Source organism: Hordeum vulgare, chromosome 3H (genome assembly GCF_904849725.1).
Source record: "Hordeum vulgare subsp. vulgare chromosome 3H, MorexV3_pseudomolecules_assembly, whole genome shotgun sequence".
Lineage (NCBI taxonomy): Eukaryota > Viridiplantae > Streptophyta > Magnoliopsida > Poales > Poaceae > Hordeum > Hordeum vulgare.
This window is the reverse complement of record NC_058520.1, coordinates 324,910,693-324,938,347: the sequence shown is the minus strand read 5'-3', so window position 1 is coordinate 324,938,347 and position 27,655 is coordinate 324,910,693. Positions and strand designations below refer to the sequence as shown.

General features: G+C 45.8%; 1 pseudogene; it reads right to left on the bottom strand.

Annotated features, from left to right (window-relative positions):
- On the bottom strand, positions 1-27,655 carry LOC123441734 (annotated as a pseudogene).

Genomic DNA, 27,655 nt, shown 5'->3' with positions numbered 1-27,655 from the left:
CTAGCACTTGGCAGCGGCCGCCGTGGCGGAGAGGCGCGTCGGCCCCATCTCCACGTCACCGTCCACCTTCTTCTCCACCATCATCCTCGTCCGCTCCTTGTCCTCCGCCCCTCCAGCGTTGTCGGTGGAGGTAGCGAGATCGAGGTTGTTGCAGACGCGGAATGCAGCATGGAGCACAAGGATGGGACGCCGACGATGAGCTATGATGATGTTGGGTATGGCATCAGCTGCAGCGAGGTCGGCGACGACGAGGACGACAAAGACGACAGCGACGAGGCGGCGGTGGAGGAGGCGGTGGAGGAGCGTTGAGTTGGGGAAGGCCCGGAGGAGGCCCCTATAGAGGAGCAGGTCCTTTGATGCGGCCATGAGGAAGAGCATGGAGGCGCGGTGGAGGGGGGCAGGGTGGCCAGCAGCAGGGCCCATCGGATCACGGCGTAGTGGACGCGGAAGGTGCGGAGGTTGCGCGTGGCGTGGACCGCCGCCGCGTCGGCGTTGGCCGTCGGGGAGAAGGCCGCGTCAGCGAGCGCGGGTGGCTTGGAGAGGCTCGGCTGCTCCAGATATGGGAGAAGGAGGAGAGGAGAGCCTGTGGCGGCGCCGGATCTGGGAAAAGATTCTGGTGGTGGGACTGGATCGGAGGTGGGGGAGCCGGTGGCTCTAGCGGAGCGGAGAGGACTGGATTGGGATGAAGGATGCGATGGGAAGGTGAGCTAGGGTTTGGGCTGCGGGTGGGTGATACGTCTCCAACGTATCTATAGTTTTTGATGGTTCCATGTAATTATCTTATCAAACTTTGGATGTTTTGTATGTCTTTTATATTTTTTTGGGACTAACTTATTAACTCAGTGCCAAGTGTCAGTTCCTGTTTTTGTGTGTTTTTTACCCTTTTAAGAGGAGGATTTTAAACGGTGTCCAAACGGAATAAAACTTCCGAAAAGATTTTTTTGGAACAAAAGATACGCGGGGGACTTGGGAACCAAGGTAGAGGCCACCACGGGACCCCACAAGCCCCCTAGGCGCGGCTAGGGGGGCCCGCGCCTAGTAGGCTTGTGGGCGCCCTCTGGCTCGTCTGCCCTACCTCTTCCGCCTATAAATTCCTGAAAAAATCCAGAACTGTGAGAGAGATCCACGAAAATACTTTTTTGCCGCCTCAAGCTTCTGTCTCCGCAAGATCCCATCTGGGGTACGTTCTAGTGCCCTGTCGGAGGGGGGATTCGGATACGGAGGGCTTCTTCCTCAACACCATGACCTCTCCAATGATGCGTGAGTAGTTGACCATAGACCTTCGGGTCCGTAGGTACTAGCTTGACGGCTTCTTCTCTCTCTTGGATCTTCAATACAAAGTTCTCACTGATCTTCATGGAGATCTATCTGATCTAATCTTCTTTTGTGGTGTGTTTGTCGAGATCCGATGAATTGTGGATTTATGATAAGATTATCTATGAATCTTATTTGAGTTTCTTCTAATCTCTTATATGCATGATTTCATATCCTTGTAATTCTCTTCGAGTTGTGGGTTTTGTTTGGCCAACTTGATCTATGAATCTTGCAATGGGAGAAGTGCTTGGTTTTGGGTTCATACCGTGCGGTTACCTCACCTAGTGACAGAAGGGGTAGCGAGGCACGCATCATGTTGTTGCCATGAAGGGTAAAAAGATGGGGTTTACATCATTGGTTTGAGTTTCTCCCTCTACATCATGTCATCTTTTTTAAGGCGTTACTCTGTTCTTCATGAACTCAATACACTAGATGCATGATGGATATCGGTCGCTGTGTAGAGTAATAGTAGTAGATGCAGACAGTATCAGTCTACTTGTCTCGGACGTGATGCCTATATGTATGATCATTGCCTTAGATATCGTCATGACTTTGCGCGGTTCTATCAATTGCTCGACAGTAATTTGTTCACCCACCATGATATTTGCTATCTTGAGAGACGCCTCTAGTGAACACTATGGCCCCTGGGTCTACTTAACATCATATTTTCAGCCTTACACTTTTACTTCGTTGCACTTTCCGCCTTCAGATCTCACTTTGCAATCAATCTTGAAGGGATTGACAACCGCTTTATAGCGTTGAGTGCAAGCTCGTTTGTGTTTGCGCAGGTACTCTGGACTTGGCTTGATACTCCTACTGGATTGATACCTTGGTTCTCAAACTAAGGGAAATACTTACTGCTCCTGTGCTGCATCACCCTTTCCTCTTCAAGGGAAAAACCAATGCAAGCTCAAGAGGCAGCAGAAGGATTTCTGGCGCCGTTGCCGGGGAGGATCAAGTCAAGAACTCATCCAAGTAAGTGTCACAAACTCATCTCTTGCATTTACTTTTTTTTTGCCTCTCATTTTCCTCTCCCACACTTCTGAAAAACAAAAAATTAAAAAATATTTTCTTTTTTTGTTTTGCCTTTTTTGTTTGCCCTTTTCTCTCGCTTGCTTTCTGCCTGCTTGAGTGGGATAGTCTTCCTGTCCTCATTGCTAGACCCACCGCTTCGAACGATACAACTGAGAACGAAGTTCTCAATTTCAAACAAAATGAGGAAGAAAACTTAAAGGACGCTTGGTATAGGATTTGCAATGCTCAGAGTAGATCTACGAGTAAGCAATCTACTATTGTCCTGCTTCGTAGCTTTTATGTGGGTATTTCTACTTGGAATAGGTATGTTCTTGACACCATCGTAGGTGGAGACTTCTTGGGTAGCCATACCGTTTATTCTTATGGTGCTTTGATAAATTTGGTAGGCTCACCCCCACTCATGGTTAATGGAACCACCTTAACTTTGGAACATGTGATGCGTAGGCTGGATATCATTGAAAACAAAGTTGCTACAATTTAACTCATTGAGAATTTGGATAAAAAGATCCACAATCAAATCACTCAGTATGGATCCAAGGTGGGAATGACTTTGAAAAATCTAAAGGAGAGGGAACCCACAGTTAACGAAAAAATAGGTCATGGTTCCGCTAGGATTGGCAAACTAGAGGATGTTATAACCAACTTGGGTTCCGCTTTTCCCGCTGTGCAAAACACTCCAAATTTTGCCCACAATAAGGCCACCAAGTCTGTTTTTGTCCCTAAAAATAGTGGTGAACCATCTATTAAGAGATATGAAAGCCTTAAGATGATGAGTGATCACGCTACTTATGGTTTGAGCACCAAAGACGACGATACGTGATTTTATCGCCTTATGCCTAGCTAAGGGCGTTAAACAATAGCGCTTGTTGGGAGGCAACCCAATGAATTTATCTTTTTCTTTGTGTTTTGTTGCGTCCACACCATAATAATTCTGTTATGATTGTGTTTTTTGTGTTTCTTTTTGTGTTTGAGCCAAGCAAAACCTTTATGACTAGTTTTGGTGATGGTTGTTTGATCGTGCTGGAAAAAGACACAAACTTTTTGCTCACGAAATTATTTTTAATTTTTATTCAGAAAGAGATTTTTAGTTGATTCTTTTTTCTGTTGGTTGATATGCCTTTTTCCCAGGCTGTTGTAATTGTTCAGAATTTTTGAGGTACAAGAAGTATACTAAGTATACAGATTGCTACAGACTGGTCTGTTTTTGACAAATTCTGTTTTTTGTTGAGTTGGTTGCTTGTTTTGATAAACTATGGATAGTATCGGGGGTAATAACCATGGAAAAGTGATAATACAGTAATCTAACACCAATATAAATAGAAATCAATATTGCTACAGTACCTAAAATAGGTGGTAGTTTGTTTTCTTGTGCTAATGATATCACGAGTTTCTGTTTAAGTTTTGTGTTGTGAAGTTTTCAAGTTTTGGGTGATGTTCTCATGGAAAAAAGGATAAATAGAGGAAAGAGATCAAGCTTTGGGATGCTCAAGGCATCCCAAGACAAATTCAAGGACACAAAAAAGCCTAAGCTTGGGGATGCCCTGGGAAGGCATCCCCTCTTTTGTCTTCAATCCATCCGTAACATTACTTGGAGCTATATTTTTATTCACGACATGATATGTGTTTTGCTTGGAGGGTCTTGTATCGTAGGAGTCTTTTATTTTTGTTGCGTCACAATCATCCTTGCTGCACACCTTTTGAGAGAGACATGCACTCATCGTGAATTTGCTAGAATGCTCATTGTGCTTCACTTATATCTTTTGAGCTAGACAATGTTTCTCTACGTGCTTCACTTAGATCTTTTAGAGCACGACGGTGTGTAACTTGGTAGTTGGCTTGTGCTATGAAAGTAGTCCCAAAGGTGATAGGTACCCAAAGAGGATACAATAAAACTTCCATCTTCGTGAGCATTGAGTAGAAAGAGAAGTTTGATTCCTCTCAATAAGTTTTGAGACGTGGATTTGGTAATATTAATAGTTATGTTAGTAGGGTGTTGTGAATCTAGAAATACTTGTGTTGAAGTTAGTGATTCCCGTAACATGCATGTATGGTGAACCGCTATGTTAGGAAGTCGGAGCATAATTGACCTATTGATTGTCATCCTTTGTGTTGCGGTCGGGATCACGCGATGGTTAACACCTACCAACCCTTCCCCTAGGAGTATGCGTTTAGCACTTTGTTTTGATTACTAATAAAAACTTTTGCAACAAGTATGTGAGTTATTCATGACTAATGTGAGTCCATGGTATAGATGCACTTTCACCTTCCACAATTTCTAGTCTCTCTAGTACCGGACAATTTTAGCTGGTGCACAAACCCACCATATGCGTTCCTCAAAATAGCCACCATACCTACCTACTATGGCATTTTCATAGCCATTCCGAGATATATTGCCATGCAACTCCCACCGTTCCATCTCATGACTTGTGCCGACATTCTCATATTTCCATTGCATGATCGTAAGATAGCTAGCAAGATGTTGAAACGTCATACGCCAAGCTAGATTATTGCACATCCCGGTACACTGCCGGAGGCTTTTCCTATAGAGTCATCATCGTTCTAAGCTTTGAGCTGTGAATAAATAAAAGTGAGATGATCATCATTATTAGAGCATTGTGCCATGTGAGTAATAAAAAAAAGAGGCCAAAGTTGCGCACAACAAAAAAAGGGAAAAAAGAGGCCAAAGAGCCCAAACAAAAAAAAGAGAGAAAAAGGGAGAAGGGACAATGCTACTATCTCTTTCCACACTTGTGCTTCATAATAGCACCACGTTTTGCATGATTGAGAGCCTCTCGTTTTGTCACCACCATATGCTAGTGGGAATCTTTATTATATAACTTGGCTTGTATATTCCAGTGATGGGCTTCCTCATAATTGCCCTAGGTCTTCGTGAGGAAGCAAGTTGGATGCACACCCACTAGTTCTCCTTTTGAGCTTTCACATACTTATAGCTCTAGTGCATCCTTTATATGGCAATCCCTACTCATTCACATTGATATTTATTAATGGGCATCTCGATAGCCCTTTGATACGCCAAGTCAATGTGACCATCTCCTCCTTTTTGTCTCACAACCTCCACCACACTCTATTCCACCATAGTGTTATATCCATGACTCATGCTCATGTATTGCGTGAGAGTTGAAAAAGGTTTGAGAAAGTAAGAGTGCGAAAACAATTATTTGGCCAATACCGGGGTTGTGCATGATTTACATTAATTGTGTGGGGATGATGGAGCGTAGCCAGACTATATCATTTTGTAGGGATAACTTTCTTTGGCCTTGTTATTTCGAAAGTTCATGATTACCTTGCTAGTTTGCTTGAAGTATTATTGTTTTCATGTCAATAGAAAACTATTGTTTTGAATCTTACGGATCTGAACATTCATGTCACATCAAAAATGCAGTCTTTATCACTTCCCTACTCGAGGACGAGCTGGAGTTAAGCTTGGGGATGCTTGATACGTCTCCAACGTATCTATAATTTTTGATGGTTCCATGCTATTATCTTGTCAAACTTTGGATGTTTTGTATGCCTTTTATATCTTTTTCGGGACTAACTTATTAACTCAGTGCCAAGTGCCAGTTCCTGTTTTTTCCGTGTTTTTGACCCTTTTCAAAGGAGGATTTTAAACGGTGACCAAGCGGAATAAAACTTCTGAAAAGATTTTTTCCAGAACAGAAGATACGCGGGGGACTTGGGAAACAAGGCAGCGGCCACCAGGGGACTCCACAAGCCCCCTAGGCGCGGACAGGTGGGCGCCTAGCAGTCTTGTGGGCCCTGTGTGGCTTGTATGCCCTACCTCTTCCGCCTATAAATTCCTGAAAAAATCCAAAACTTAGAGAGAGATCCACGAAAATAATTTTCCGCCGCCGAAAGCTTCTGTCTCCGCAAGATCCCATGTAGGGCACGTTCTGGTGCCCTGCCGGAGGGGGATTCAGATACGGAGGGCTTCTTCATCAACACAATGACCTCTCTGATGATGCGTAAGTAGTTCACCATAGACCTTCGGGTCCGTAGCTAGTAGCTAGATGGATTCTACTCTGTCTTGGATCTTCAATACAAAGTTATCCATGACCTTCATGGATATCTATCCGATGTAATCTTCTTTTACGATGTGTCTGTCGAGATCGGATGGATTGTGGATTTATGATCATATTATATATGAATCTTATTTGAGTTTCTTCCGATCTCTTATATGCATGATTTCATATCCTTGTAATTCTCTTAGAGTTGTGGGTTTTGTTTGGCCAACTTGATCTATGATTCCTGCAATGGGAGAAGTGCTTGGTTTTGGGTTCATACCATGCGGTGACCTCACCCAGTGATATAAGGGGAAGCGAGGCACGCATCGTGTTGTTGCCATCAAGGGAAAAAATATGGGGTTTACATCATTGGTTTGAGTTTATCCCTCTACATCATTTCATCTTGCTTAAGGCATTACTCTGTTCGTCATGAACTCAATACACTAGATGCATGCTGGATAGCGGTCGATGTGTGGAGTAATAGTAGTAGATCAGACATTATCGGTCTACTTGTCTTGGATGTGATGTCTATATGTATGATCATCGCCTTAGATATCGTCATAACTCTGCGCGGTTCTATCAGTTGCTCAATAGTAATTTGTTCACCACCGTGATATTTGCTATCTTGAGAGAAGCCTCTAGTGAACACTATGGCCCCCGGGTCTACTTCACATCATATTTTCAGCCTTACACTTTTACTTCGTTGCACTTTCCGCCTTCAGATCTCACTTTGCAATCAATCTTGAAGGGACTGACAGCCCCTTTATAGCGTTGGGTGCAAGGTCGTTTGTGTTTGCGCATGTACTCTGGACTTGGCATGATTCTCCTACTGGATTGATACCTTGGATCTCAAAGTGAGGGAAATACTTACTGCTCCTGTGTTGCATCACCCTTTCCTCTTCAAGGGAAAAACCAACGCAAGCTCAAGAGGCAGCAGTGGGGTATCTCGTTTTTTCTATAGATAGATGGATAGAGGGATGTGGGTTGGAGATATGGATGGATGGATGGACGCCATGTCCTCGATCCGTGGGAAGATTTCTCATTGGTTCAGAAAATCAAAAATTTAAAATAGTTTTCAACTACTAAAAATAGAGGAATTTTGTGAAGCATCTATCGAAAATATTTTGCAAAAGGGCAATACACAAATTTTCACTAGAGTTAGACCACATTTTATGGATGAGGACCAATTTGTATGCGTTTACGATCTTTCTAGCTTTTTAATCATTTTTGGAGTGGCAAAATGGTTTTTTTATGAAGAATGTACCAAAAACTTATGAAAAATTGGACTCCGACAATTTTCTAAAATACTAGTTGAAATGGCAAACAATGTTGATTAAGGAAGTTTTCATTTTCCTTGTATGAAAAATTCATTTTCCATTTTTCAAGTGGTCAAAATGAGTTTTTTTGTGAAGGAAATACCATATGTTTTCTTCAAAATTGGACCAAATCATTTTTTCTAAAATACTAGGCCATATTTAATGTACAATTGACAAAATGGTTGGGTGTTAAAAGCTTTTATCCACCTCTCGTGAAAAGGATAAATTCATGCCGATATAGTTGGAAACGGGTTAAATTTGAACTGCATCTGCTTTATAGTTTGCTATTTATTTTTCCCAAAAAATCATTTATAGGTACATAAGTATCTATGTAATCAAAAATACATGGTGTGGTAGCTTGATGTCAAGGTTTGTATGGTGGTCGAGGGCCCCAACTCTAGATCGCGTAAACTTGCATGCCAACCACGTGCTCACTGCCTCACCGTTGCGGTGTCACACATTCTGGGTGGAATAGGCATGTCTGGTGGGTTGGACACTCCCTCGGTAGGTCATAGGAAGAAGAATACAATAGAAGAATCTCACGAGGAGACCGAACTAAGCTCAAACATGAATTAGTAGCCAAGTGTTTGATTAGCGGTGCGGGAAATGCACATAGACAATGGGCCTAAATTTTGGATGAGGATGATCATCTATTAAGGAGATTCTCTTGCCAATTTTTTAGCTCAAATGGATGAACCTATGTGACACTTTCTTTGCAAAGTACCACACTATGCAGAAATATGGATGTTGAAGCTCGGATCAGATGGATGAATGGATTGAGATGAAATTTGGTGGATGATGTTAATTTAGGCATAGGAAGGCACTGTGAAACATTTATACCATTTGGACATGCCAAAGTGACACTTCCTTCACAATGTGCAAATCTGGAGAGAAAATGGTAATTGAAACCGGGCTCTCGTAGATGATTGGATTGAGCTGCAATTTGGAGGAGTATGATAATTGGGCACATTAAGGCAGTGTAAAAATTTCATATAATTTGGATAAACAAAAATTGTACTTCCTTCACAATGCTCCCTAGTGAACAGAATATTGGCAAAAATATTGAGGGAAAGTGGCTAAATTAAATGAGCTAAAAGTTTGGTGGTGTGAGGTTATATGGTCATTTTCATGCCGTGGTAAATTTGCATCAACTATAAAGAAATATAAAATGTAGATGCTTCACAAACTGAAAATATTACCAGAAACAAAGATAGGATGATGAGCTCACATGGATTGTTAGATGGGGCTCAAATTTTGTGGAGAGCTATGGTTTGGGCATATAGAAGATGTGGAAAAAAATTCAACTCATTAGGATATTCTTAGCTAGTACTTCCTTCACAAAGCTGTTAGCTGAACACAAACTTTGGAAATTTGCTCAAAAATATTTACTAGGAAAATAGTTATGAACGTTTTCATGAGGCAACGATTTGGATAGGAAAGACTGCCCAAAAATTTTGAGGGCAATCAAAAAATTAGAAATAACACTTCCTTTACAAAGTGCTATTTTGAACAGAATAAGAAAATGAATACTGCTGAATTATTTCCGAACTATGGAAGGAAAGGTTTTCAGATATTTGAGGAATATGTGATCCAAAGTATTTATGAGAATTTCTCGAGTATGTTTTAACGACAGAATAGTAGGTTGCTTCACAAACTAGGAAAAAATTGACACATGGACATGACATGTAGGCAAAACTGATGATGTGGCACCTAGTCGTAGCTATGACCATCTATATTGGTCATAGTTAGCTACAAATTAGGCAGAGGACCAACCTATCCTTTTTACGACCATTTCCAGTAAGGAAGTTACAACCTTTCTGATGAAAATGGTCGTTAGTTTTTAGGGTTAGCACCCCTCCGGACATCTTACGACCAATTGCTCTCAAAAGGTCATAGATTTACGACCATTTCTACGAGCGTCACTGCCATGAGGTCTTTAGTTGACATATTTCTTGTAGTGATGGAAGGCAGTAGGCCCGCGGGCTAGTGGCTCCATGTGGATGGATACTGTAATGGACAGTGTGCCATATTTCTGACATGAGGATGGAAGTCGTTCGCGTGCTCCCGTGGTTTGGGTCCGGAGCATCTTATGCACTTCAGTTATGACGGGGAGACAATGCTCTGTATGAGGTTCTTCGGTTGTTCTAGAAGTCGGCTGGATTATTGTGCAGAGAGCTCCAGCTCCAGCAGGCTCGACACCTCCACTGATGATGAGGACGATGATAGCCTCCCCGACACGAAGATCGAAGGCGACGACTCCGAGTAGACTTCATGGTACCGTGGCGGGATTCGGAAGGCATCGTTGCGTCTTAGCTTGGCTGGTCGAAATTGGTGCTCCATCTGCGAGGCCTCATTTTCGGACTGGTCGCCACTTCATAGTGGTAGATGTCCTTCCATGTCTAGGTAGCACCCTATGTAATCCTGTGAGAAATCATGCAAAGAAAACACTGGGTGTTTACCCTATTAGGCGTTATGAATTGTCATCTTGTTTCCACGAAAACTTGCTCCTTCTTTTTCTTCTCTCTTTTCCTGTCGTGAACTCACACTCACGTATACTCATTTCTTATGCTTTTTGGGTACGCTTACCAAACTGTTGCCAGGAGGATCGTCCCACTGTCCTTGCCGCAACTACTTGAGGTGTTCTTCCAAGACATCGAAGTGCACAACAATTCTAATAGGGTTCCTATGCATCGCTCGCCATGGCGCGTATTCACCAGGGGCGGGATCGAGTCCTTAATGTCCCATTGGTGGTGCTGCTGTCGGCAAGATCTATTCGTTGCCCTTGCCGTGTGTGCTTCGTGTGTCGAGCAATCTCAAAACACTTAAGCGCACAATAATTCCAATGAAGGCCCTCCGGGTACAGGTCTTTTTACACGAGTGTCAACCGGGTTGCGGGAAACTTTTGAGAAAAAATTTAACCTAGCTTTTTGTTTCATCATTTACTTGTCGCAAGGTGGTTCTTGTCGCGTCCGTAGGTGTCCTTGTTGATACCCTCCCCAGGTATGCTTGTAATTGGGGGGAGGGGGCTTATCTTCCTTTTGCGAAAAAGAAAGAAAATAAAATAGAGGAGATAAGAAACCTTGCAGGCCCTGTATACACCTTGGATAGGTAGTGAGCGAGCACAACAGTCCCTGCAAAAATACATAACACAAATATGCATTTTGACAAGAAGTTGGGGAATACCTAGCTTTATTTACTATGCACAGGGTCATCACTTGGCTTTGCAGAAAGGATTACATGATTTGACATGAGGTTGCAAAGATACATGCTATTCCACGAGTTCAGCATCGGGGTGCCATATTCGGTCTCCGCACGGACAATGCCACGCCTTTTGACTCGTCCCACCCGGTAAGGGCCATCCCATTTTGGTGTCAACTTGTTGGATCCCTTTGTAGAGTGAATCCATCAAAGAACAAGGTCGCCTTCCTCCATGCTCCTGGCAGACACTTTGCGATTAAGATAGGAGGCATAGGGCCTGCTAGTATCTAGCGGCACGCAGTGTGGCCTGGAGACGCTATTCCTAGAGGAGCATGCCATCGTCTTGCTCTAGCCTCTCTTGTTGGTCCTCATCAAAGTCCTGCACTCGAGGTGACCCGTATGTGAGTTCTGTGGGGATCATAGCTTCTTCCCCGTAGATGTGGGAGAAGGGTGTCTTGCCGGTAGCTCGATTTGGTGTTGTTCGGATTGACCAAAGAACTGTCGGTAGCTTATAAACCCAGTGCATTCCATGCTTATGCAGCTTGTCGAAAGTCCTCGTCTTGAGGCATTGCAACACTTCAGCGTTCGCCCCCTCTGCTTGGCTGTTGCTCCTTGGGTGTCGAGACCCTGATCCTAAGCCATAGGAATCCAGCCTGTAACACATCACATCCCTTTGCGGTCTCACGCACGGTTATCCCCACGGCTACATCCCTACCTTAGCCGGGACCGTTTAAGCCTTTTGACTCGCGTATGCAATTGTGTCGCTAGCATTCCGATGTCAAAGAACCCGGGTCGACATGTCTAGTCATAAACCCAAGTGGCAGTACCGTACAGGGACATGCATACATGACCCAACAAAGTAGGTGTCGGTCATCAGTGAGTGTAGACGAGTCGTAGCAAGCTACAAGGACTCCATTACACCGAGTGACATTTCTCCAAAGGGACAGACACAACAGCTAAGAAGGACACATGCCGGTCAACCAATGTCTCCGGAGCAGTAGCGAACTACCATGGCTTGGTGGAAAAACAAAGGGGCATTTCCCGGTAAGGTGTGCTACTAAGGCATACGACTAGGTGTTCAAACCCCATACATATCAAGTACAACACACGTACGCATGGCATACCCGATATGCATAGATACATCGATGGCACCACAACATAACCATAAACATACAAACTTTATTTAGAAGGCTCGGAAGAGCCTCACACATAATATTACACAGATAGGGGTCTCACGACCCATCATCACAAGTCATTCAAACAAGTCTTACAAGCCGGCGGAAGATTAAAACTGTCTGAGTACAGACAGATGGAAAGGTAAAAGGCACATGGCCTGACTATCTACAGAACCAACCTAGGGCCAGATCGTAGCTGGGACACCAGCTACTTGTCGTCGTCAACGTCTAGATAGAACCCACCATTAGGGTCATTAACATTCTCTACAACAATTTATTAAGCAAACGTGAGTACAAAAGTACTCAGCAAGACTTTAGAACAAACCTATCTACTCATGCAAATGTATCAACAAGGGGTTGTGGGGTTTCAAGCAAAAAGCCAGCTTTGACTCTTGGCTAGACAAGACTACATTTTTTAAATAGTTTTGACAACTATGTTTTCTCGCACACGAGTCCACTAATTCCACAACAACACATCTTCATGGAATCATTCCCGTCCTCCTACGTAAATGCCATCCATGACACTCACACTTATCTTGATACTTTTATGAGTAGCCATTATAGTTGTCTATGAACAACATATGTTTCCAAGTAGTGCATATTCGCGGACGCTGCTAATCGAGTAGATCATAACCCTGCAGGGGTGTACTTATTTTCACACGCTCGCGCCACTTATCGCTATGTGCACGTCATGCACCTCGGCCACCTTCAAGCGGAAGCCCAGCGAGGGAGTCGGCCACGACTGTTAACCATGCTAATACCTAGTCCAGGTTTATCGCCTATCTAAGGGTAACCAGCACGGATGTCCGGCCGAGGTTTCCCCCACGGCCTCAAACAATGTGCGCAGGGTTCCCAAGTCCACCATCCGGGTGCCACTTGGTACACCGTGCCACTGCCTACCGCATCATAGCCCACCTCTAAGGTCATCACTATGCACATCCTCCAGCATAACTATAAACACCAGAAACTACTGGCAACTCCTGGACCGAGTACTAGTTGATTAATAAGTCGAGCGGGGTCATATTTCAGGGCCCAACATGTGGTAGTATCTCGTCTTGCATTACCTACACGGAACTCAGTTCCTAAGGACGGTTCCAATGAAACAACCCGCCATGTACTCCTACATAGCCTTTCACTGGTATCTTTACCAAATGAGGTTCAACACACAACCTTTATTAACTGGACACATTCTCACGATCCTGCTCATCACCTAGATGACAGACCAGACACAACTCTAAGCATAGCATGCATAGCAGGGTAAGACACATCATGGCTCAAGCATCTACCAGGTATGCTAGGTTGCAAGGTTTAGCTAATTACTGTGACAAAGACAGGTCATGCAAAGGAATGGGTTCAACTAACGTGGTAAAAGTATTTAAAGCATTTTGACCTAATGCAATAAATAAGTGCAAGAGCGAGAACATGGGATTTATCGGGATGATCAAAATTGTTGCTTGCCTTGTTGCTCAGCAGAGGGGTGATATCCGTCCCTCGGATATTCAGTCGTATCCGGAGGAGCGGGGCCTACCGAATAGCAACATACAATTAATAACAATCATATGCAACAATCATGATGCATGAACATGGCATGAAATGAACGGTGATATGATTCAGTGTGGTTAGTGAAACCTTAGTTTGCATCTCGTTTGAAATCCAAATTCAAATATTATTTGAAATGGCATATTTAACTTAATCATTTAATTGATTTGACCTGATGTTGTTTGATAACTTTGTTTTTCATGAATGAAAGTAGCACCATTGTGTTCATTGAATTTTTCTGATCAATTTGCATATATTGTTTGTCTGATTTGTAGTTATATTCAAATTTCTATGAATTTCCAAAGTTTTGCAATTATTCTATAATTATTTTGAAACCAGAATTAAACTTATTGCATCAGCAGGTCAACTCGCCGTTGAAATTCAAACCTGACCAGTGGGACCCACTAGTCAGTGACTCTGGCCAGTTTTAGATTAAGTTTAAACTTAATTAGTTATTTAACAGAGCTGGACGCACATGTCAGTGGCTATTTAACTTTTAATAAAACTTTTATTTTTATTTTTACTAAACCTAATTAGTCTGGGGCTGGCCCCACCTATTATAGGCCCAAGGGGGTTGAACACACCGGCGACGAGCTCGATCTCGCCGGCGGTGAGCCTCCTGCAACACCAGGGACAACGAAGAGCGTCGGAAATGCGTCTACGATGACCAATCGAGCGACGGAAGGCACTGGGAGAACGGCCACTCGATGGCATGCACGATGAAGCAAACCCCAGGGGCTGGGGTGGCCGAAATCGACGCCGGCGACGAGCTTGGCGGCGGCCAAAGCTCCGCTATCATCAAGGTCATCGGAAACGGGGGCAAATCGCACGGGGTTGGGTTCCTAAAGCATCTACGCGACGAGCTGGTGCTGTTGTAGGCCTCGGGTGGACCAACCGGTCACCGTAGGGTCACCGACGACGAGCTACAGTGGCGGTCCTCGTCGGGCTCCGGTGAAACTGGACCTAGAGCTCGGGAAAGAGAGGGAAAGATGGGGGGAAACACTCCGGCGCTCACTGCAGTGACGAGGGGAGGCTCAGGCTGCTCGGGAGGCACTGGTCCGACGAATCGACGGTGGCATGCCGGCGGCCGAAGGTGGAAGACGACGGTGACGTGGGTGATGCAGGGCTCGGGAGCCCTTCTCCTTTGGTAGGGACGACCAGCTCGACGAGGCGGAGCAAACGGCGCACTCAGAGGCGAGGGAGGACGGCCGGAGTGATGGCTAGCTCGAGCTCGAGCTTGCAGCAACGGCGGCCGAGAGAGAGAGAGAGACGCAGGGGGCGAGTGAGGAGGGGGAGAGGATGGGAACGATCCCAGGGAGGCTTATCATCCCTCCCCAGCTCATCCGGGCAAGCCAGGCACGCACATAGGTGTGTGGGCGCGCCGGGAGAAGCGGCGGCCAGCTCCTGCTCTGACTGGCGAAGGAGGAAGACGACAGAAAGGGAGGAGCTGGGCCTGGGCCAAGGTGAGCGTCAGGTAACTCTTTTCCCACTTTTTTCATTTCTGTTTCTGTTAAATCCTTTCTGAATTTGTTTTGTTTTATTTTTGGCTCCAAACTATTCCTAAGGTAGTTTGAAACATGCTGAGGTGTTATTTGGAATATTTCCAAACATATATAAAAGTTTCACCATTTTTGGAAACTTTAGAATATTTGAAATCAATTATATACTTGATTTCGGTAACTTTGAAATTTAAAATAAAATGCCAAAAGCATTTTGAAAATATATTTCACCCCTGATATTTTGTTTTCAACATTTATCAGAAATGATGAACTTTTCTACTAGCCATTTTGAATTCTTTAATTTGCCACCAAATTTGAATTGCTTTTGAATATAGAGTTGCTAGGGTTTGCTTTTGTTTTCTTGGCTTTGCTTTTGATTTCATTTCATTTACTTGGATGCAATGAAGAAGACATGAGCACAAACTTGCTATACTCTAATAGGGATTCAGGGATGTGACAACTCAACCCCACTCAAAAGAATCTCGTCCCCAGATTTGGAACTCGTTGGGAATAGCGCGGGATACTCAAGTCGAAGACGATCCTCTCTTTCCCATGTTGCCTCCTTTTCAGAATGATTTGACCATTAAACTTTAAGAAACTTGAGGTTTCTACGTCGAGTGGTACGCTCAGCTTGATCAAGAATACAAACAGGGTATTCTCGGTATGAAAGGTTATCTTGGAGATCAAGTGTTTCGTGGTCCACTTCGCGGATAAGAACTGAAAAGCAACGCCTGAGTTGCGAGACGTGGAATACATCATGATCCTTGGAAAGATGCGGAGGAAGTTCAAATTGGTAGGCAACTTCTGCTCGTTTGGCAAGAATGCGAAAAGGACCGATATAACGAGGAGCCAACTTGCCCTTGATACCAAAACGATGGGTACCCTTCAAAGGTGTAACCCAAAGGTAAGCCTTCTCGTCAACTTCAAAGGTCATAGCCTTATGATGATGATCATATTGGCTCTTTTGACGAGACTGGGCTGTTTTCAACTTTTCACGGATAATGCCAACTTGCTCTTCTGCTTCCTGGATCATATCCGGAACAAAGAGTTGCCTCTCTCCGGTTTCTGACCAATTAAGAGGTGTTCAACATCTTCGTCCATAGAGAACTTCAAAAGGGGCTTTGCCCAAGCTTGATTGATAACTATTGTTATAAGAATATTCGGCGAATGGAACGCACTTCTCCCAATTCGTACCAAATGATATAATACAAACTCAGAGCATATCTTCTAGGATTTTATTTACTCTTCCTACTTGACCACTTGATTGAGGATGGAAAGCAGTGCTAAAAGATAGGTGAGTCCCCATGGCATTCTAAAAACTCTCCCAGAAGCGAGAAGTAAAAATACTTCGACGGTCTGAGTTAATCTCCAGAGGAACACCTTGAAGAGACACTATTCGAGAGATATATAACTTTGCTAGCTGGCTAGCTATTATACTCTCACGAAATGGAAGAAAATGAGCTACTTTGGAAAGACGGTCAATGACCACAAAGATAGCATTATTTCCTTTCTTGGTCTTGGGAAATCCAGTGATGAAATCCATACTGACTTTATCCCATTTCCATTCAGGAATAGCTAAAGGTTGAAGGGTGCGAGCAGGCCTCTGATGTTCCGCCTTAACTCGACGACAAATGTCGGAGTTCGCAACGAAATCAGCAATTTCTCTCTTCATCCTAGTCCACCAAAACCTCTGGGGTAGGTCCTGATACATCTTAGTACCACTAGGATGAATAGTGAGAGGAGAATCATGAGCCTCCTTAAGGATCAACTGCCTTAGATGTGGATTCTTAGGAACCACTAGACGATTCTCGAAGAACACACCATCTTGATCATTCATGGAGAATTCCTTAGCGTTTCCGCTAATAATATTCTCCTTAATCCGTGATATACCCTTATCACGCTTCTGGCCACCTATGATTTGATCCCTAAGATTAGGTTCCGCCACCAGGTTAGAAAGGAATCCTTGAGGAACAATGTGGAGGTTTAATTTCCGAAATTCCTCATAGAGATGTGGTTGACCTCGTTGTAATATCAAATTGTTACAATAAGACTTACGACTTACTGCATCAGCCATGACATTGGCCTTCCCCGGGGTGTAAGTTATCCCTAAGTCGTAATCTGTGATCAACTCAACCCACCATCTTTGCCTGAGATTCTAGTCCGGCTGGGTGAAGATATATTTAATACTTTGGTGATCAGTGAATATTTCGCAACAATTACCAAGAAGGTAATGTCGCCAGGTTTTAGGTGCATGGGCTACAGCTGCAAGCTCAAGATCATGTGTGGGATAGTTATCCTCATGTGGACGCAACTGTCGAGATGCATATGCACTCACATGACGATCCTGCATGAGAATGCAACCTAATCCTTGTCGCGAGGCGTCGCAATAGATAACAAAGTCCTTAGAAAAATTTGGTGGTAGCAACACAGGTGCGGAAGTCAGGCGTCTTTTCACTTCCTAAAAACTATGCTCGCACTGTGGTGTCCACTCGAACTTCTTATCTTTCTTGAGGAGTTCAGTTAGAGGCTCTGCAACCTTGGAGAAATTCTCGACAAAGCGGCGATAATAGCTCGCTAGTCCAAGAAAACTACTAACTTCCTTAACCGATTTAGGTTGAGTCCAATCTAGGACGGCTTGAACTCTCTTGGGATTGACAGCAATACCCTTACCAGAGATTACGTGGCCTAGAAAGGTCACTTCTGGTAAACAAAATTCACATTTTGAAAACTTGGCATAAAGGCGATGCTCTCGAAGTTTCATAAATACCAGCCTTAGATGCTCGACATGTTCTTCGAGTAGATGAGAATATCATTGAGGTATACCACGACGAATTTATCCAAGTACTCCATGAAGATTGAATTCATCAAGCGACAGAAGGTGGCTGGGGAATTGGTTAAACCGAAGGACGTGACGGTGTACTCGTATTGGCCATAACGAGTGACAAAAGTCGTTTTTGGAATCTCCCCGTTCTTGATCTTGATTTGATGGTAACCCAACCTCAAATCCATTTTGGAGAAGACTGAGGGTCCAATGAGCTGATCATACAGATCGTTGATCTTGGGGAGCGGATACTTGTTCTTTATGGTGACTAGGTTAACTAGTCGATAATCTACAACCATCCGATCCGTTCCATCTTTCTTCTTGACGAAGAGGATGGGACAAGCCCAAGGAGAAGAGCTAGGACGAATGAAACCTTTATTCAAGGCCTCATCTAGTTGCTTCTTAAGTTCGGCTAGCTCGAGGGGTGCCATTTTATAAGGTCTTCTGGTTATTGGAACAGTTCCGGGAACAAGGTCTATCACAAACTCTACATCCCTGTCAGGTGGAATTCCTGGCAGTTCTTCTGGAAAAACATCGGGGAAGTCACGGACTACCGGAATGTCTTCAAGTTCTGGAAGAGGATTTGCATTGAGGGAATAGAGTTGGCATTTGGCAACTCGAGTAGAGACATTACCTATCTCACCCGTGGGATGGGTAAGCTGAACAGTTCTAGAATGAGTATCAATCTTGGCATAATGAGCTGACATCTAGTCCATACCCAAGATGATATTGATATCCGAAGATTTCAGGGCTATCGAAGATGCTAGGAAAACTAGCCTGTCTACTAGGATTTCATTATCATAGGTTATCCTGGAGGTTTCCCACTTACTACTAGGGGTTTGGACGACCAATGGGATTGGCATATCCCAAAAGGACATGTTATGCAACTGTGCATAACTTTCTAATATGAAAGAATGAGATGACTCAGTGTCAAAAAGAACAGACGTTGGGTGATGGTTGACAAGGAGCGTACCCAATATAACATCGGGATCCTCTACAGCTTCTTCTTCTGAAACATAGTTCACTCGGCCACGTGCAGGAGTTGGCTTCACATAGTAAGCTTTGCCCGACTTGCCTTGCCCAACGGACTTTCCAGGTTGCTTGGCACCTATATTCTGGGGACAGTCTCGTGAGTAGTGCCCTGGTTCTCCGCACTTGTAACAGATCACCTGATTGGCACGTGGTGCAGCATTGCTAGCTGGACCACCATAGGTTTTTGCTGGAGGGTTGGTCTGATCCGCCTAAGGCGCCACATACGATGGCCTCGTGGTATATCTTGGCCGCAGAGAACTATTTGGAACCCACAGCCTGCGTTTTGGAAACGCGGAACCATATGAGGAGCCAGAGTCACGGGAGTGCTTCTTCGTGGCTTTATAGTCGGTATGACCAGTCTCGACATAGATAGCCTTGTTGACAAGAGCTTGAAAGCTTGTACATGCGTGGAGGCGCAGGTCACCACGAAGTTCAGGGCTCAGACCCTTACGGAATCTTGCTTGCTTCTTGGCATCAGTTGACACCTCTTCAGTTGCATAGCGAGCGAGGTTACCAAACTCACGACTCGTTATCCTATAATTTACCGATCAGTAATACATGATCATAAGAGAAAGATAAGTAACCTAGTCTTAATCCCCGCGGGAAAGACAAGGATGACCAGAATAGAATGACTTGAGAAGAGAAGCAAGAATCTTATGTTCCCTTCCACAAACAATTCCCTTATATATAACTAGAGAAGTTCTAGACACAACTTCGACCAGTTTGGCTTGGTAATCCTACAGTCAGTCAGGCTCTTATACCAACGCTGTCGGAGCACCGATCCTAAGCCATAGGAATCCAGCCTGTAACACATCACATCCCTTTGCGGTCTCACGCACGGTTATCCCCACGGCTGCAGCCTTACCTTAGCCAGGACCGTTTGCGCCTTTTGACTAGCGTATGAAATTGTGTCGCTAGCATTCCGATGTCAAAGAACCCGGGTCAACATGTCTAGTCATAAACACAAGTGGCAGTACCATACAGGGACATGCATACATGACCCAGCAAAGCAGGTGTCGCTCATCAGCGAGTGTAGACAAGTCGTAGCAAGCTACGAGGACTCCATTACACCGAGTGACATTTCCCAAAGGGACAGACACAACAGCTAAGAAGGACACATGCCGGTCAACCAGTGTGTCCGGAGCAGTAGCGAACTACCATCGCTCGGTGGAAACACAAAGGGCCATTTCCCCATAAGGAGTGCTACTAAGGCATACGAATAGGTGTTCTAACCTCATATATATCAAGTACAACAGATGTACGCATGGCATACCCGATATGCATAGATACATCGATGGCATCACAACATAAACATAAACATACAAACTTTATTTTGAAGGCTCGGAAGAGCCTCACACATAATATTACACAGATAGGGGTCTCACGACCCATCATCACAAGTCATTCAAACAAGTCTTACAAGCCAGCGGAAGATTAAAACTGTCTGAGTACAAACAGATGGAAAGGTAAAAGGCACATGGCCTGACTATCTACAGACCTAACCTAGGGCCAGATCGTAGCTGGGACACCAGCTACTCGTCGTCGTCAACGTCTAGATAGAACCCACCATTAGGATCATTAACATTCTCTGCAACAATTTATTTAGCAAACGTGAGTTCAAAAGTACTCAGCAAGACTTTAGAACAAACCTATCTACTCATGCAAATGTATCAACAAGGGGTTGTGGGGTTTCAAGCAGAAAGCCAGCTTTGACTCTTGGCTAGACAAGACTACATTTTTTAAATAGTTTTGACAACTATGTTTTCTCGCACACGAGTCCACTAACTCCGCAACAATACACCATCATGGAATCATTCCCGTCCTCCTACGGAAATGTCATCCACGACACTCACACTTATCTTGATACTTTTACGAGTAGCCATTATAGTTGTCTATGAACAACATATGTTTCCAAGTAGTCCATATCCATGGACGCGGCTATTCGAATAGATCATAACCCTGCAGGGGTGTACTTGTTCAAACGCACTCTCGCCACTTATCGCTATGTGCACGTCATGCACCTCGGCAACCTTCAAGCGGAAGCCCAGCGAGGGAGTTGGCCACGACCGTTAACCATGCTAATACCTAGTCCAGGTTTATCGCCTATCTGAGGGTAACCCGCACGGAAGTCTGGCGAAGGTTTCCGCCACGGCCCCAAACGATGTCCGCAGGGTTCCCAAGCCTACCATCTAGGTGCCACTTGGTACACCATGCCACTGCCTACCGCATCATAGCCCACCTCTAAGGTCAGCACTATGCACGGCCTCCAACATAACTATAAACACCAGAAACTACTTGCAACTCCTGGACCGAGTACTAGGCGATTAATAAGTCGAGCGGGGTCATATTTCAGGGCCGAGCATGTGGTAGTATCTCGTCTTGGGTTACATACACGGAAGTCAGTTCCTAAGGACGGTTGTAATGAAACAAACCGCCATGTACTCCTACATAGCCTTTCACCGGTACCTTTACCAAATCAGGTTCAACACACAACCTTCATTAACTGAACACATTCTCACGATCCTATTCATCACCCAGATGACATACCAGACACAATTCTAAGCATAGCATGCATAGTAGAATAAGACACATCATGGCTCAATCATCTACCAGGTATGCTAGGATGCAAGCTTTAGCTACTTAATGTGATAAAGACAGGTCATGCAAAGGAATGGGTTCAACTAACCTGGTAAAATCATTTAAAGCATTTTGACCTAATGCAATAAATAAGTGCAGGAGCGAAACGTGGGATTTATCGGGATGATCAAAATTGTTTCCTGCCTTGTTGCTCAGCACAGGGGTGATAGCCATCCGTCGGATATTCAATCGTATCCGGAGGGGTGGGTCCTACCGAATAGCAACATAAAATTAATAACAATCATATGCAACAATCATGATGCATGAACATGGCATGAAATGAAGGCTGATATGATTCAGTGTGGTTGGTGAAACCTTAGTTTGCATCTGGTTTGAAATCCAAATTCAAATATTATTTGAAATGGCATATTTAACGTAATTAGTTAATTGATTTGATCTGATGTTGTTTTATAACTTTGTTTTTCATGCACGAAAGTAGCACCATTATGTTCATTGAATTTTTCTAATCTATTTGCATATATTATTTGTCTGATTTGGAGTAATATACAAATTTCTATGAATTTCCAAAGTTTTGCAATTATTCTGGAATTATTTTAAAACCAGAATTAGACTTATTGCATCAGCATGACATCAGCAGGTCAGCTGGCCGTTGAAAGTCAAACCTGACCAGTGGGACCCACTAGTCAGTGACTCTGGCCAGTTTTAGATTAAGTTTAAACTTAATTAGTTATTTAACAGAGCTGGACCCACATGTCAGTGGCTATTTAACTTTTAATAAAACTTCTATTTTTATTTTAACTAAACCTAATTAGTCTGGGGCTGGCCCCACCTATCATAGGCCCAGGGGGGTTGAACCCACTAGCACGAGGTCGATCTCGCCGGCGGTGAGCCTCCGGCAGCACCAGGGACGGCGGAGAGCGTTGGAAACACGTCTCCGATGACCAATCGAGCGGTGGAAGGCATTGGGAGAACGACCACTCGATGGCGCGCACGATGGAGCAAACCCTAGGGGTTGGGGTGGCCGGAATCAACCCCGGCAACGAGCTTGGCGGCGGACGAAGCTCGGCCATCGTCGAGGTCATCGAAAACGGGGGCAAATCACACGGGGTTGGGCTCCTAGAGCATCTACGCGACGAGCTGGAGCTGTTGCAATCCCCGGGTGGACCAACCGGTCACCGTAGGGTCACCGGCGAGGAGCTACAACGGCGCTCCTCATTGGGCTCCGGTGAAACTGGGCCTAGAGCTCGGGAAAGAGAGGGAAAGATGGGGGGAAACACTCCGGAGCTCACTGCGGTGACGATGGGAGGCTCAGGCTGCTAGGGGAGGCATTGGATCCAACGAATCGACGGTGGCTTGCCTGCGGCCGAAGGTGGAAGACGACGATGATGAGGGCGATGCAGGTCACGAGGAGCTCTTCTCCTTTGGCAGGGACGACCAGCTCGACGAAGCGGAGCGAACGGCGCACTTAGAGGCGAGCGAGGATGTTTGGAGCGGTGGCTAGCTCGAGCTCGAGCTCGCAGCAATGTCGGCCGAGAGAGAGAGACGCAGGGGGCGATTGAGGAGGGGGAGAGGATGGGAACGAGCCCAGGGAGGCTTATCCTCCCTCTCCAGCTCATCCGGGCGAGCCAGGCACGCACATAGGTGCATGGGCGCGCCATCTTGGATTCTTTAATTTGCCACCAAATTTGAATTGCTTTTGCATATAGAGTTGCTAGGGTTTGCTTTTGTTTTCTTTGCTTTGCTTTTCATTTCATTTCATTTACTTGGATGCAATGAAGAAGACATGATCACAAACTTGCTATTTTCTAATAGGGATTCAGGGATGTGTCATTCGATGAGCGATCGATGCAAAACAGAGCTTGGTGCTCACGTCTTGACAATATTGCACGAAGTTGTTGCTGGTTAATTGTCTGCCATTGCTGGTGACGACCCTGTTGAGTAAGCCAAGACAACAGACTATTCCTCTGAGAAACTTGACTACTGCTAGCACCATTACCTTGCTCATTGGTTCCACCTTAGTCCACTTCGGGAACTTGTCGATTGTGACGAACAAGAACTCGAAGCACCCAGTAGCACGGGAAAAGGGCGGACTATGTCGAGCTCCCATACTGAGAATGGTCAGAAGAGGTGTATGGTTTGAAGAGCTTATGCGCGCTGATGTCTTTGCTTGGTGTGGTATTGTCATGCTTCACATGTTGTCACCACCACCAAGGCGTCTTGGATGGCGGACGGCCAATAGTTACCTTGCCAGAACGCCTTTCCGGTAAGGGCCCATGACCCAATGTGGATTCCACATGTCCATCCATGTATCTCTGCCAATAGCTCTTGTCCTTCCTCCCGGTAGATGCACCTCAATTTCACCCAGTTTGGTCGTCTTCTATACAGAATGTTGTCCACGAACTGGTACATACTTGACCGTCGGGCTACTTTTTTGGCATGTTCTTGATCTTCAGGGAGGTCTCCGGTTTGGAAGAATTGGACGATCTGCCACGCCCATGCCGGAGCCAGGGGCTCAAAGAGAAGGACTAAAGGTGTTTCTTTTGCCATGGGAGCATAATCTTCTTGGCGGCCACTAGTGTCTCTGTCGGGAAAGAGTAGCCGAAGTTGACTTTTATTACCTTGGCTCGCTGATCTAATAGTCTGGCGGATGGTTGAGTAAGTCGGAGTACAAAAGCGACCCGTTCCACAAGCGAGTTCTGAGCTGCCCGTTTTGAGAGGTCGTTAGCAATGTCATTCTCTGCATGGCGGATGTGCTCCATTTGTAGACTGTCAAAACATTCCTCCAATTACCTCACTTCATTGATGTACGCTTCCATCGGAGGACACTAGTAATCTTTGTTCACTTGACGTAGAACCAATTGAGAATCCCCTCGTACTATCATCCTCTTGATACCAAGGTCAACCGATACTCGTAGTCCGACGATCAAACCTTCATACTCCATTGTGTTGTTCGTCGATGTCTCCCACAAAAAGTGCATTTGGATCACGTACTTGAGGTGCTCTTTGGTGGGTGCGACAAGCAGCACACCGGCATCAGCGCCTTGCACCAAGAAAGCCCCATCAAAGTAAAATACCCACTCTTCAGGCTCCTCCTTCCCCTGAAGATCAGTTTCCAGGATTTTTCATCTAGCATTGGTGTCCATTCAACAATGAATTCTGCGAGGGCTCTCCTCTGAATGGTTGGTGTACTCTCAAAGCATCGTAACTCGCTAGCTCCATAGACCACTTGACAATCCTGCCTGCTGCCTCCGGGTTTCTGAGAATGCACTGCAGCGGGAAGCGGGTGACGACGGTGATGTTATGCACTTGGAAGTAGTGGTGCAGCTTCCAAGAGGCCTTAAGGAGCCAGAAGAGTAGTGTCTGTATCCCGGAGTACCATGATCTAGCCCCTTGCAGGAGAGAACTGACAAAGTACAATGTTCACCGCACCATCTTCTTCCTTTGCACAATTTACCACCCATTCTCCTGTGCCCCATCCTTGCCTTCAACTTCTTGCACTAGTAGGAAAAACGTTATCAGTAGGACACTATTAGTACCACTGGAATCTAGCACGGGCTTCTGCTACTTAGCAGTAGCGCTGGAAATACAAAAAGTGCTACTGCTAAGGGCAGCCCAACGAGCCCATCGACGGTAGCTGTAGTAGCAACGCACCTTTGGAAAAAGTGCTACTCCAGAGAAGCGCTACTACTACACGTGGCACGTGGATGCTTTTCACCCGCACACACCCCATCTCTCCCCGCTTTTCCCTCTCCCCTCCTTTCCCCTCTTCCCTCTCTATGTTACTGCTCCACCAGTATTGCCCTTCTTATCTCTTCCTTCTAGCTCTGTTCTCTCCCCATTAATGTCCCCCTCCACTCTAATTCTCCTCCATAAAGGGCCTCTTCTAGCTTTATCTTTCACATTTATTTGGATCACCCTCCTTCCATACATATAGATCTAGCTACATCATCTCTCCCCCTCTCCATTAGTTAGCTAGAGTCATCTCTCCTCCCAACAACTAGATCTAGCTAGCGATTTAGCCATCCACTTTCGATCCATATACGCCGCGAAGGCCCTAATGATCTAACCGTGCACAATCTCTCTCGGGAAATAGGTGAGTAAAGTTTTTGCATGTCAATAATGGGAATATGTGTGTTTGCGATAAGAAGGGATTTGTGTGAGTAACATGCCCCGTGAGTTTCTTATGTTTTGCTCAAATGTCGATTTATTTCCGTTTCGGTGAATTTCGAGCAAACTCGACATGCCCTATTTTTAGGAAGGGTCATGCCAAATTGTTATATGAATTTGATGCATGCATGCATTTTGTTTATAATCCTTTTGCTTGTTCTACCGTGGAGTCATGAAGGTGAGTGGAAGGAAGGTGGAGCAGTACTTGCAATCCGCGATGATGGACATGTATGCAAATAATCGAACTCTGATTAGATGTCCGCGTACAAGATGCAAAGAAGGAGTAACTTTGGAACCTCTTGATCGTGGCAGTTTGAAGGCACACTTGCTGATTGTCGGTGTTCTGGGAATGGGGGTACCCAGACGTGCCTGCTTGTGGCCCAGGGCTGGCCTACTTCATCAAGCAAGCACAATTGGGCGCGGTACCACTCAAGGCAAGGCCCTCGCGAGGAGGAACAACATGCAGACCCACAGGGGGCCTCATCAAGACCCCTCCGGAGCGGCAGATATCCTGAGGCAAGGTCCAGCCTCGGGAGTCAAGGATAATGCGGGGGAAGGACAGGTGAGCTGCAGCCAGCAGGATGGAGCAATTTCCCCTTTAGTGCAAAGGGGGCAAGGACGTACCGGGGTTCCCAAGGCATCTCCCAAAGGTTTCCCTACTAGTGCAACAAAGCCATCGCCGCCCACCAGCAGGACAACGTCATCCCTCGACCCGTCCCTGCAGCGTTGACAGCCACTTTGCAGGCGAAGACCACCTTTGGGCAGGGGAGCATGTTCCCCTTTTCCCCTTCAAAATTGGCCATTGTGGGATCCCTTCCCGCCGAAATGATAAGGGAAAGGGACTGGGGCCGCCAATATATATAGTGGGTAGGTTACTTCGTAGACGGACACGAAATCCATTCATTGGCACACCGACACCACACAAAGGCCACCCAGCCTCCGGAGGCCCTGGAACACTGTACTAGTTCATCCACAAACCTCCACGAGAGGCAATCCACAAAAGCAGGTGTATGGTATTACGCTTCTCAGCGGCCCGAACCTAGGTAAACTCCCGTGTTCTGTGTCTTCCTCACCATCGAGTGAGTTCTCTGCCATCCTCACCGAGTAGAGAGTTAGGTCATGCGAGCCCACGAGAGATCTTCGTGCACACCCCTGAGTTCGAATCTTTAGGGTTTTGCGGATCCTGAAATCTGACATTTGGCACGCTGGGTAGGGAGCGTGTCAAGGTTTCCTCCAAGCTTTGCCGCTCCGCTGGCTGACGCTCGCCGGGCTCGCACCAAGTGTCGCACCACCCGCATCTCTCAAACGACGCCTACGAGCCCTGCCGATGCGCGCCGGTCACCATCACCCATGGTGAACGCCGCCACGGGCCCCGACGCTCAAGAACAACAATGTTACTCCCAGCCGGCTACCGAGCAGCCCGACGGCCTCAACGCCACTCCGTCGGTCGAACAGGCTTCCTGGTCGGCCTCGCGCGCCTGATCGGAGATGCCTCATGGCCGGCACGCACTTGCCCTGGCTGCCGAGCTGCTCCGCTACTGGCCTGCCCCTGACCGCCACAACGACTGGCTCCAGCGCATTGAGGAGCTCGTCGCCGCTGTCGGTGATCTCGCGGCGCTCTCCTGCTTGTTTTGACCCCAACCGTCCCTAGCGAACAACGAGAAGCAAGACGCGCCACCTGCACCGCCGCAGCGTGGCGCACACCCCGAGCTCAGGTAGTAAGCACGTGCTCGTGACCGGCCTCACGAACCTAGGGCGAGGCTAGGAGATGAAGCAAGTTGTCAGGTGGTTCCTCGGCCATGCGCCGACGCGCACGCACTCCCAATGCTGCTAATCCCGCGCGGCGAGCGTGTCCCACTCGAAGCAGACCCATTGGAGCAACAAGACTAGGTCGCCCCCGCACGCGTTACCCCTTCGGGACAGTAGGGTGCCTCGCCAT